Genomic DNA, 11,938 nt, shown 5'->3' with positions numbered 1-11,938 from the left:
AATAGATATCATTACACAAAATAAAATAAATTAAAATTTTATGTCACAAATAGTAGTATATTGGCATACCATGTCTTAAGTTTTGTTTACCTTTGTGCCTTTTTGCGATCCTATCTTAACTTATGTAGTTATAATCTTTCCAATGCTTGGACATGCTTAAAAGTACTAGCAAACCAAAATTTACCTTGGCTTGTTTTATGATCTTTTCCAAGTCCCAAATATCACCTCTCTTACCTTTGGCAATGATAGTCTTTTGTGCACCAGAGTGTAGTTGCATGTTATAGTTTGGATTAAATTGTGAAAAGACAAAAAAGACAAATATGACAAGCATTGATATTGCTACAAAAATACAATAGTCTATTATGATATGGTAGTTATCATCTATTCCTTTCCAAAGAGAAGCTTTTCCACGAATGTAGATTAGCTCTATCAAAATACTTGATGAAGATAATTAGGTATTAAAGTTTCTTCTTTCTTTTGAGCATAACCAGATTATTGATCAGCTTCTCGAAAGTGTTGAGGGCTTAAAGGGTCCATCTGATTCAAATGAAATGCAACCAATAGTATTGACAGAAATTCAAATTTCAAATGGCAAAATGCAACTAAATTCAGCTCAATTATTGGGTGAAGAAAATGATGTGGACAATGTTCTGGAAGAATCACTCATGGAGGTGGTTTCACAAAAAGGAAACTTAAGAGTTGAAGGATAATATGTCCGAAATGTTTTATGATGCTTTTATTGATTTCAAAGATGAATTATTTGATGCAAGTGATGACATTATACAATCAGATTTTGGTTTACATTCGGATCCCAGTTTTGGTAAAGCAGATTTTCCTATGGGAGGCTCATGTGTATCATCCGCCTGGTTCCCTTACGACACCTTCGCCACCCTGATTCGGCTGGACTTGCTTTTAAAGGTAAGTGAACCCTGACCTCAGAGCTTGGACTACTGGATGGATTCTACACTTTTGTAAACCTACCTTGTTTGGCTGTAATACCTTCAAAATAAAATTATATCTCATTTCTTTTAAATGTTTAAATCTTCATATTTGAATTATTTTTAAATTTTAATTGTTTAGTTTAAGACTAATCTATTACTGAATCGATTGTATGGTTCAATTATTAAGGGGATAATGAATTCTAAACACACATGCATGCATGCATACACATAAACACTCAAACTTAGGAGACATACACACATAAGCACTTGAATATAGTCTCACTCTCCCCTTTGGCTACCACATGGCAACTCTTTTCTAATAGAGGAATAGAGGTAAATATAGATGTGTTTATATGTGTGTACATGGCCATGATTGTGCAACATGCGTGCATATTTCTTTGTGCTTTTGTATTTAAACATGCATACGACCTTTTTTCAACTAAAAATAATGCTTAATCTTGAATGAGATCTAATTCAAAATTTTCTAAAAAGAATTAAAATATTGAGATCATAATAAAACCTCAAATGTTATTCCTTGGAATTATTGGAACTAAAGGAAAACTTGCAAGAAATTGGCTTAACTCATTGAGGGGATGATTCAAATCAGATGACCAACTATTGAGAAAGCCACAATGAGACCAAAGACAATCAAAGTTTTTTTGACTACAAAACTTATATTTACAATATAACTCATTCAGGCAATGAATTGATCTCGAGAATGGGGATTAGCCTACATTTCGGAGGCATAACCAACCCAGGAGATTAGAAATGAACAGCTGGGCATGCAGCAATATGCAGGACATCGTTGCTCTTATCTTGGGAGGAAGTCTAGTAACCGTTTTGCTTCGAGAACATAAATGACGATGACCAAACAGTCGAAACAATGTGGAGGAGTTTCTCTTTCCTTCTAGAGTTTGAATAAGGCCGCCTCCACCTGCACTCTCCAACAAACAGCAGGTGGCTTCACTATCTCCCTTGACCCACTTCAACAATAGCTATGGACCATCAAGATGAGTAAGCACGAATTGGAGCCGAACATAGTGCCTCAAACCATTCCCATCGCAAGATGAGTAAGCACAAATTGGAACCTACATAGTGCCCCAGTAAGCCATAACGTGTGCTCAACTAAAAGTTGTCACCCTCTTTCTAAAATTTGCATGCTCTTTTAATTGAAGAACGAATACGATGTCACCAGTAATCTTATCCGACGCTTCATCCACTTCAGTAGGAAAAGCAATCTTCTGACCGTGCTCTCAATAGATTGGGGGACTGCCATAGATTTAAGGAAGCTGATACTAATAGATTTGCTGAACCGGTTCTCTCTCTCTCTCTCTCTCTCTCTCTCTCTCCCTTCTATATCTCCCTAAGTTCCTTGCTAAATTGCTACACAGATGACAATATTTGACAATACAAAATATTTGACAATACAAATCCTGCCTAGCATCTTCTCCGACAATTCTCTCTCTCTCTCTCTCTCATGGCCCCTCTGTTCCACACTTCAACTCACGTCTGACCCGCACTTCAACTCCCATCTTCTCTGCACGCAATCTTCTATGTGCGCGAGTGTGCTTTTAGACCGCCACCGCCACGTGTTTCCACCGCGCCTCTTCCTGTGTTCCGTCCTGCTACGTTGCAATCTGTCCGCACGCCATGTGGACTCTGCAGCTACAACGCGCCTCGTCCTGTGAGACCGGTTGGAGCCCTTGGATCAAGGCAGTCCAATCCAAGGGATCGCGTGCGTCGCCGGATCGGAACCCTTGGATCGAAGCATCAAAGGGTGGAGAAGATCTAACTCTTCTTGAAGCTCTAGAACCTCCCCAAACCTCCACCCCGAAGCTCCAAAACATCCCCAAACCTCCGGAATTCATCATTTCTGGACACGTGGCTTCTCCTCAAGCCTCCGGTGGAAACTCTTCCTTAAGGAAGAAGTAGATAGAAGTAGAAGTAGAAGTAGAAGTAGATAGATGATTGTACAATGTCATGCTAAGAACTGTATTGAGTAGCATTTACATGTAATAGAGCTCATTGAGGAAGGAGGGATGATGAGTACGTGTGCCCCATCATGTATCCTATATGGCATGGTTTCCACCATTTCTCTTTGGGAAGCCACACCAATGCATTTGTAGATCTGGATAAAGTATTCCTCTGGGCTTGGGATGGATCATGTTGCCTGAAAGCCATGCTATTGATGTGGCATGAGAAGCCTTCAAGAACGTAAATTTTAATGTTATGTGAAATGTAATACTAGGATCAAGCCTATGGGCATTCCAATGCCAGGGACATTCCTGTGCCACTCTCAAGTTCCATCTAGATCCAATGAAAGCATCTATTTATTGGACTGTTGGGGCCCACCATAACTATCTCCAACCATCACACACTTTTTATCCAGAAAGGCCACCTGCTGGGTTTATGTTTCCTGCTGCTAGTTGGGAACATGCTGCAAATATTGGAGAAGGATGATCTTTTGTAGGCCTACCTTATCGACCGTCATTTTGACTCAGTTGGCCTGGTTTAAGACAATCTAGTCGGTATCTTGATGTGTTTACTCAAAAGTGAGTTTGAGGAAAAGTTGGCAATGCTGCTTGAAGTACTCTGTTATCTGTCCTTCCAGAGGCTATTTCAAATGGGCCTACACTAGGCCACATTCTTCCCATTGCCATGAGCACCCAACAATCAGAGCTCAATGAGGCTCACAACCTGAAAACTATGCCCTTCTACATGACCCCTGTGTGTCAGGGATAGTTTGTGACACCCTCATGGAGAGGATGCAAGAGTTTCTAACTGCTGCCTCCTTAAGAATGCTGTCAATACAATATCTTGCCCTTTGAGACAACATCCTTTCTAAGTTTTGCCCCACAACAATTTAAGTGCTGCAGCAATGTACTCTCGACCTTGCAAATGCTGCACTTACCACTTCTAGAACTTCTTGAAGGACCCTGCCTTGTAGGACAAAGTAACTCTGTTATCCTCATCTATTCGTTCCATCCCCTACTTCAAAGGTAACAATGTGCTTCCAACTTTGGTGGCACTCTCTTCAACACAGGGCTCTTCTCTTTTACCAGAGACATAACTACGGCTTACTGAATACCAAAGCAACATGGCAGGGCAAGCATGTTGCAAAATTAGCCCAATAAACCCATATAATGAAACGATCATTTGTCGCATTAAAGCTGAAGCTTCTGGCAGAACAGTGATACGACCAAGTGGCATGGAAATGAGCCCAAAAGAAATGGCCAGCTTGGTAGCAAAGCATATCCTTTTCTCTTCTTCATCGACATCCTGAAACATTGTGTATCCAGCATATATCTAGCCTCCGAAGCCTTTGCAATATGGCATGTACATCCTCCTTGCGGATTTCATGTGCCTCTAAGAACAAATTCATGCACCATATTATTTGCCTCAACTGCAATCTAACACTTCCTTTTGCACTATTGTCAATCATTGCCTGTCTGACCTTCACTACATCATCCAACGTACTTTGCATTAGCATTAGTGTTTGCGAGCAAGACATATGGTGAAGCCTTCCCCAGATCTGACTCAATAACGAAATTTGCTGCACGCTCAGCACGCTCCACATCCTCGTGAATTCTGCATGATGAAAGCAAGCTTAACCATGCTAATGAGACATCTTCAAATGGCATACTGATGATCAGGTCCTCTGCCTCTTCTAATAGTCCTCTCCTCCCAAGAACGTGAACCATGCACACATAATGCTCCACCAAATGTGTTATGCCATGATCTCGTTCCATAGGGGCAAAGTATCGCCTCCCATCAGCAACCAGACCTGTATGACTGCAAGCAGCAAGAATGCAGACGAAGGTGATAACGCTGGACTCCACGCCTTCGGCCTGCATTTTATCAAACAGTTGCAAGGCCTCCTTGCCATGTCCGTTCTGGGAGCACACCGCAATCATGGCGTTCCAGGAGACAACATCCCGCTGTGATATCTCAGCAAACACTGCCCTTGCGTCATCTAGGCATCCGCACTTGCCGTATGCAACCTCAGTCGTAAAATACAGCAGAGACACTCCCATTTCTTTATGCAATCGCTAGCTCTCTCGTGGGACCTCACGCTCATAATTTACTGCAGAAACACTCATAAGAGCTCTCCCTCTCTCTCTCCACACAGCTAGGGCCCAGGACAACATGTCAGGCTGGACCCCCCCAAGGTATCTTATTTCTTGAAGAGAGAATCTCTTACAAGAGTTCAGCGTAGGTGCCTGATAAATGAAAATCCAAAACTTGAGCTCTCAGGCTCCCTTTCTTGGCAATAAGCCACTTGTCAATTTCTACATTACTTTCCTAATTACATGCCACTAAGGGCAAGTGTGAAGTCTTCGAAGCACTTGGTCACGCGAACCGCCTCCTAGACTCTGATTAGGCTCCCATAGTGCTTAGGAAAATAACTCTTCCTAGTACCTGCAACAATTAATTAAAGCGCACCACCATGGCACCCATTAATTGTTAGCGCATTACATGCAAACAACACATAGTGGACTAGTTCTAGTCATGGTGGGCATCCCCACTGAACACATATGCACACATAACAAATATAAAAATATATATTTATTCTCTGGTTGATCGAAGTCAACACTCCTGATTAAAAAAATTGAGGCTTTGACCAAGGGTCGAGGCACCTTAATTACAGTCAAGTCTCTCCAACCGAAGTTGGCACAACTCTCCAACCGAAGTTAGCACATCTTGGTTAACCGTGGTTAACCCTCTTGGCACATGCCAAGTCTCGTTGACTGAAGTCAACACTCTCTTACCGTAGTCAGCTCTGTAGTTCTCTAGTTAACCGTAGTTAACCTTCTTGGTGATAAACCAAGACTCCCCGACCGAAGTCAGGTTTACTTGACCAAAGTCAAGTATCTTTGACTATAGTCAATCCTTTGACCATTAAAAGAACTCTTTGACCATACTTAACACATATAAAACTCTTTAATTATGATTAAATAAATGGTCAATTGTACTTTGACTTCAGATATTTACATTGTGGTGACATCCCCTCGGCTTCTATTCAGTTGACCTCAACTGAAAAGCTTTCTTGTAAACATCCAAAAGTTGTGGATGATCGGATAACATGTCTTCGTCCATCCACTTGGCATCTAATGCCGTATAATTCTTGAATTTTACAAGATACTTGTAAAACTCCTTACCCTGAGGGCCTTTGCGTACAGTATGGTACACAATTTGCTCTGGCTGAAGGACCTCCTCCAACTCATCCACTTCTGGTGGATCCTCTGATACTGGCTCTGTAGGCTTTGGCCCCTGAATTTCTTTAGAAGACTCACATGGAATGCATTGTGAATCCTCCAATGCTCTGGCAATGATAACCTGTAAGCAACCTCATTTATTCTTTCTGTAACCCTGAAAGGGCCATAGTATCTGGGTGATAACTTTGCATACACTTTTTGTTTGCCTTTAAACTTGCGGAGCCTAGCTTTTTCAAACTTCAAAAGTACCCAATCCCCTTCCTTGAGATCTAACTGTCTCCTATGCTTATCTGCAGCTCTTTTATGTTTCTCTTGAGACCTTTCGATTGCTGCCCGGACTTGGCTGTAAGCTGTCTGGAGGTCTCTCACAAACTGATCAGCTGCAAATATTTCATCCTTGGTCCTCAGGATAGGTGGCAAAATCACCTTTCCATAAATGACCTCAAAGGGGGCTTTCCCTGTAGAGCTGTGTACTGTATTATTATAAGCAAACTCTACCAATGGTAGGTACTTTTCCCAGTCTGAACCTTGGTCACCCACGTAGCATGTCAGCATATCCAATGCTGTAGAATTCGCCACTTCACTTTGACCATCTGTCTGGGGATGGAAAGAAGAAGAAAAATTCAGATTCGCCCCCATGTTATCAAATAAAGCTCTCCAGAAAATAGACTAGTCATTCGAGGATCTCGATCACTAACAATGGACTTAGGTATACCATGATGCTTAAAGATCTGTGCCATGAAAAGCTTAGCCATATGATCTGCCTTTATGGTTTTGCAAACCGGAATGAAATGAGCTTGCTTGCTCAATCTATCAATGATAGTCCAAATCCCATCATTCCCATGATAGTCCATTGTAATACTTTCCCATGGTGCTTGAGGCACGGGAAGAGGCATAAATAGGCCAGGTGCCTTCCGTTTATCATACTTCACTTTCTGACATGTAAAGCATTTAGTAACAAACTGATGTATATCTTTCCGCATCCGTGGCCAAAAGAAATACCTCTCTAGTGCTAGAGCTTTTGCTGTAATTCCTCTATGTCGAGCATAGGGAGGTGCATGGCATTCCTCCAAAATCTTTTTCCTCATCTCCTGGGTGATGCATAGGCAGTCATCTTTCATTAGATACCCATCTTTCAGGGAATAGCGACTAGTGGACTGCCCCTCTTGCATTTGCTGTAAAATCTCACCAAAATCTGCATTATTAGCATATTGTTCCCTCATGCCTTCCAGGTCCTGATGGTAGGCAATAGTCACATTATTCACCTAGGGTCTTCGGGACAAGGCATCTGCCACTCTGTTCCGAATTCCTAGGGTATGGACAATCTGAAAATGATACATTGACAGCATGTTTGCCCATTTCATATGCTTCTCGAAAAGCTTGGTCTGAGTCAAAAAGTATCTCAGACTTTGGTGATCTGTTTTAACAGTAAAATTTGCACCCAAAAGATAGTGCTTCCATGTATGGATGGCATGAATTATAGCCAATAACTCTTTCTCTTAGATTCCTAGATATCTTTCAGCATCACACAATCTTCGGCTCTCGTAGGCTACTACATGTCCATTCTAATGTAATGCAACCCCAACACACTCTCCACAAGCATCGCAATCAACATCAAAAGGTTGATAAAGATCCGGTTCTACAAGAATAAGCTATGTAGTCAACTTCTCCTTGAGTGTATTGAATGCTTTCTTCTGTGATACTCCCCATGTGAAGGCTGCATTTTTCTTAGTAAGGTCATGTAATGGAGCTACGATATTAGCAAAATGCCTGATAAATCTCCTATTATAGGAGCAAAGTCCCAAAAAACTACAGACTTCATGCACAGTTTTCAACTCAGGCCATTCTTGGATGGCTCGGATCTTTGCAGGATCCATCTGTATCCCATTCTTGGATATTATATGCCCCAGATAATGGATCTTTTCCAAGAAGAATTCACTTTTCTTGCTATTGGCAAAAAGTTGATGATTTCAAAGTTCTTGAAATACCAAAGCAAGATGTTACCTATGCTCTTATCTGTCTTTGAAAAGACTAGGATATCATCAAAGAAAGTACCCGTGAAATGTCTGTACTTTTGAAAGATGCGATCCATCATTCTATTGAATGTGGCTGGAGCATTTGTCAACCCAAAAGGCATCACTAAGTATTCATACAACCTGAATGTAGTGCGAAAAGCTATCTTATGCACATCTTGTGGTTGTATCCTGACTTGATGATAGCCACTCTTCAAGTCTATCTTGCTGAAAACTGTTGCTCCTTTGAGCTGATCAAGCACATCATCTATGTGTGGTATCGGAAATCTATTTTTGATGGTCATTTTGTTTAGTGCGCGGTAATTGACGCACATACGAAATGAGCCATCTTTCTTCTGTACTAGCAGTACATGGGAACAAAAAGGAGACGAACTGGACTGAATCAACCCTTTGGACAACAAGTCTTGTACTTGAGCCATAATCTCCTCTCTCTGAGTCACACTAATTCTATAAGGTGGTCTGTTTGGTGGCTCACTACCAAGCATTAACTCTATCTGATGATCTTCTGGTCTCTCTGGGGTAACTCCCCTAGCAAAGCATCGAAAAAGAAATCTTTAAAGTTTACAAGAAACTGAAATTTATCTTTGTCTGCATCATTCATTTCAGCATGTATATCATTTTCTTTTTCTTTTTCTTTTACAAAAACCATGTACGCAAAAATTGCAAACTTTATTGCTTTACCACATGTAACATCAGATACAATGGGGATAGTCTCCCCTTTATTCCTGGCAACTAAATGTTGGTTTTCCCCCCTATGGATAAAACTTAGCACCCTCTAAGGGTATTCTATCATCACTTCCTTTCGATGGAACCACGGTGTACCAAGTACAACATCATGCTGCTTGAGAGGAGAGATTAAAAAGTCCTCTTGATCTACATAGTTTTGCACATGGACACGAAGCTTTCCAATCAAAGGAGTAACTTGCACTAGATTCCCTTGAAACATTTGATTAGCATCAAGAGCTATGCCTAGCTCTTCAGTTTTTATCCCTAATCTCAGGGCTAAATCTTCAGATATGAAATTGTGTGTAGACCCTGGATCAAATAGGATTAATGCTTGCTGATCTCTTATCTTTCCCCATGATAGCAAAAGCTCTTTTTCTTTTGGGTCTGAGGTACTCCCCAAAACATCTGGGACTACTCCCACCATTGGCCTCAGTGGTACTTGTGGCTTTTTCTGCTCCTTAGAACCCGAAGGCTTCTCAGGTCACTGGGCAGCTACATGCCCCTCTTTCCCACACTTAAAGCATTTCCCATCTTTGCGAAACTCAGCTATCTGTTCAGGAGTGAATGGGGATTTGCCTTTATAAGTCTTTGAAAACTGAGTACCCCTCGGCTTCAAGGCTGAAACACTTTCTTTTCAACCTTGGGGTACTCTTTCTTTTTTGATTTTGAAAAATCAGTTGTCTTTCTTTCAGCACGTCTTGCATGCAAGGATAGTACTATAGATGGATCTTGTAACGGCACAAGACTAGCTACTGAAGCTAAATGCATAAGGTCTTGAATGTTCTTTGCCCCCAAAGCATTCACTACTACTTGGATTCTTAGACTGAGACCTGCTCTATACTTTCTCATTTGGGTTCCTTTGGAGATCTTTTTGAAAGGTGCAACCTGCAAATAAGCATCCCAAAACTTTTGGTTATACACATCCACTATATCTCTTGCATCCATATGCAAACTATCCCAATCTTGAAGAACATGATCTCTAAACTGTTTAGGCATAAACTATTAGTAGAAGGCTTTCTTGAAGTCCTTCCACCTCTTTGGGGCTGACCCATCTGTGGTCTGTGCACTCCACCATGCACTAGCTGTCGCTGTCAAGTGCAAACTGACCATTCTTAACTTGGAGGATTCTAAAAACTTTTCTGTACCGAATGCAGCATCAAACTGCCTGATGAACTGCAATGCTTTGTCTGTATGACCATACTGTCCATTGTAGGTCATAAACTTTATAGATTTACCTCCCTCTTTGAATTCCTTGGTCTCTCTGGAAGACTTTCTCTTCCTATACTTCTTGTGTTTCCTTCTTTTCTTGGATGGTTTATCTGATAAAGAAGAAGATACAGAAGTCGAGCTCAGACGGTGAAGGACTGGGAGATCGGTCATGATGCTTTGATCTCTTCCTACTATGAGACCATCCCCTATGAGATCTCTCTTTCTCTGGCTGTACACGAGAGTGTGCCTCTAGCATTGGCACATCATATGCTGCATTAGGCATAGCTTCTACTTGAAATAAATGCTGAGCCCTTGGATCCTTTTTGAAATTTTCCATCTCTTGTATATGAGTGCGTACCATCTGCTCAAATTCTTGCTGAATTTGCTGCACACTTCTCTATCTTGGATGTACATCCCTATCTTGTGAATCCCACTGGATATGTGATTGAGCCATTTTCTTGCAACTCATCTGAGATCTGCAAGTTTCTCACACACACTGTGTATGCAACTGATGCACACTGTCTTTGCTTTTCAAAGGGAAAAATTACCTCAACAAGAGGTGTCTTCCATTCACAATCTATGCCAGTACCGAGCTGTCAATTCAAGGCATATACCCACAAAGTTGCCAAAGCATCAATAACTATATTGCCCCTTTTCTGGCTGTTGCAAAAAAAACATTCAGAATGCATCTGACTCATCTTTTCCTGAGCACAAAGGCATGCATATTCTTTTTCTGCAAATCTCTGATTTTATTGTGTTTATGCTGCTTTTCTGACAGTAAATACTCTCTCAGAAAGATGAAGACTACCGGCACAAACAGTCTCTGTAACTGTCCTTTTTTTTTGTGGACAGTAACCAGATGGAGTAACTGGCTGGTTACTCTAACCAGATTGACTGGTTCTGGTCTGGTTAGTCTACAAATGGACTAACTAGACTGGTCACAGTCTGGTTACAGTGACTAGACTAGACTGGTTGGGTCAACTAACTGGACCTCTAACTAGTCCACTAACCAAGGTTGAGTTAGATTAACCCCTGATCAGCCATGTCAGCATCCATGTCACCTGTTAGAATGCCAGGTCATCTCACACATGCATGCCACATCATCCTTGCATGTGGGTCTGCCACATCAACTGACACATGTAAGAATGACACATCAGCATTGTTCTATGCACTGCCACGTGTCGTATGTGCCACGTCAGCTCTGGCTGCCTTGCCTGCCACATCAGCACCACATGTCAGATCTGCCATGTCAGGTGGGCTGCCACATCAGCCTAAGGTCAGAGATGTTGGGTGCAGGTGATGAAATTCTGTAGACCATCGCGTGTCTTGTTCACAAAACATTTCGACGCATCTTCTTCCGTGCAGTGTCGCAAAACAGCCATGGAACGACTTTGCTCGCATCTATTTCATGACGAACACCTCAGAAGCTCTTCTCTTGTGGTTCACCAGTCGACACCCCGTGCTTGGCAACCATCAATGCTCGCGTGAGGATATTCCTTTGGGGTCATCAGCGCAGAATTTACCTTCGCAAAACCTCCACGCTACTAGAAACTCCAAACAATGTTGAAAGGTCTTTGCAAGTCCTTTTGGTCATTTAGTGTCGTGAGACCACCCGGAGATGCACGCCAAGGTAAGCGTCATGTGAAGAATTTACTTCACGGAGAGGCATGTTGTTGCGTGGAGATCTCTGTCGTCCAGCTCTTCATTAGATGCACAAGTCTTTAGTGAAGGTGTGTCTACACCTTCACGACGCTTGACCACATATTCGCACCCCCAAATCTCTACCTGCGTCACAATTTCCTATGGAATATTC

The 11,938-nt window shown here is 41.8% G+C and overlaps 1 pseudogene; it reads right to left on the bottom strand.

Annotated features, from left to right (window-relative positions):
* Positions 1-4,405: 4,405 nt before the first annotated feature.
* Positions 4,406-4,975, bottom strand: LOC147903368 (pentatricopeptide repeat-containing protein At2g13600 pseudogene; annotated as a pseudogene).
* Between the last annotated feature and the right edge of the window lie 6,963 nt (positions 4,976-11,938).

This window comes from Dipteris shenzhenensis, chromosome 3 (assembly GCF_047967505.1).
Source record: "Dipteris shenzhenensis isolate YYH24624 ecotype China chromosome 3, Dip_SZ_1.0, whole genome shotgun sequence".
NCBI classification, from domain to species: domain Eukaryota; kingdom Viridiplantae; phylum Streptophyta; class Polypodiopsida; order Gleicheniales; family Dipteridaceae; genus Dipteris; species Dipteris shenzhenensis.
This window is presented reverse-complemented; position numbering and strand designations above follow the sequence as displayed.